The sequence below is a fragment of the Echinops telfairi genome, unplaced genomic scaffold, assembly GCF_000313985.2.
Source record: "Echinops telfairi isolate 266 unplaced genomic scaffold, ASM31398v2 ScPeMD7_7467;HRSCAF=8505_0, whole genome shotgun sequence".
In the NCBI taxonomy this organism is placed as follows: domain Eukaryota; kingdom Metazoa; phylum Chordata; class Mammalia; order Afrosoricida; family Tenrecidae; genus Echinops; species Echinops telfairi.
This window is the reverse complement of record NW_022111367.1, coordinates 4,796,090-4,797,274: the sequence shown is the minus strand read 5'-3', so window position 1 is coordinate 4,797,274 and position 1,185 is coordinate 4,796,090. Positions and strand designations below refer to the sequence as shown.

The window sequence follows — 1,185 nt, the reverse complement described above, 5'->3', positions numbered from 1 at the left end:
AAGAAGTTGGGACTCCCTTCACAAAATTTGTTTCTTACTGTTTGTTAAAAATGGTGTCCTGGAGGTGCTTAATTTGTGTGCTTACGGGTTTACCTTGAAAAATACGCACTAACATGCCAATTTCCCTAAGCCTTCGAATACTTTCTTCTATAATATACCAAAGTAGGTCTTGTACTTCAATTTGACTAGGTCATTTCACAACTCAGGCTTCAGTGGACAAATGAATAAATAGATAGATAAACAAACAAACAATTGGATCCTCTCCTAACATTTCAAGATGAAACTTTATTTTTTTCCCCTGGCGAGAGCACGAATGCAGTCCCCCACTACCACAAATTATGCAGTGGAGTTTCCCACATTTGGAGAAATCGAAGGGGTCAGCACATCCGTTGTGCAATGGATAAGCAGCCTCGCCATGGGAAAACCACCTTCGTGATCATGGTATTGCCCCTGCCAGGTAAGTATCAAGATGAAACTTTAAATAAGGAATCTGTGCATAGAGGGCTCATATCAATACAATCAGATTGATCCACCTTACATTTCTTGCATTAACCTACAGCCTCAATAACCATTCCCACGTGTGTTCTCTCTCCAGGTTTATGTCTGTACATATTGGAAAACTCTAGCAGTTCTTTAGGATTATAACATGCCTCTTCCTGGGTCAGCACTTGGACTTCATCTTTGGGTACTTGATGTGACTTAAATTAGTTATAGAGTCCAAACACAATAAGGAGTGTTGAGGATGTTTCCTGGGAACTTGAAGCAATAACTTGCTTGTGAGGTGTCTGCCTCAGGCAATGCCCCATGTACAGCCTCCAATGCCATATCAATAGGCAGAGTTGGGCTGATTTCAAGTATATTTGTGGGTGAGAATGTACTGAGAGTTTATTAACCTCTTCAGATGGGAGGGTTGGTTTTGGTGGCTGCAGTAGCCCAATGGAACACAGGGGATCAAAGTCCCCATCTTTTGAATTATTATCTCATATCCCCATCCTAACTTTCAAGGCCCCATTCTTACCAATTAATTCCCTCACCTTAATATCAGTCATCTTTTTAACTCAAGAATTAAGTTGGTGGTGTAATTAAGCTACTCATATATTAGACTCTGAATTTGGTTTTCAGAAAAATCTGTTGTCTTACTAGAACTGCACCCTCTTTACTAATTATCCATACTAACAGAGTTGA

At 40.0% G+C, this 1,185-nt stretch overlaps 1 non-coding gene across 1 annotated transcript; it reads right to left on the bottom strand.

Annotated features, from left to right (window-relative positions):
- Positions 1-298: 298 nt before the first annotated feature.
- LOC115873203 lies at positions 299-465 on the bottom strand. Its single transcript, XR_004048276.1, has one exon. It is a non-coding gene; the product is annotated as a U1 spliceosomal RNA (small nuclear RNA).
- Between the last annotated feature and the right edge of the window lie 720 nt (positions 466-1,185).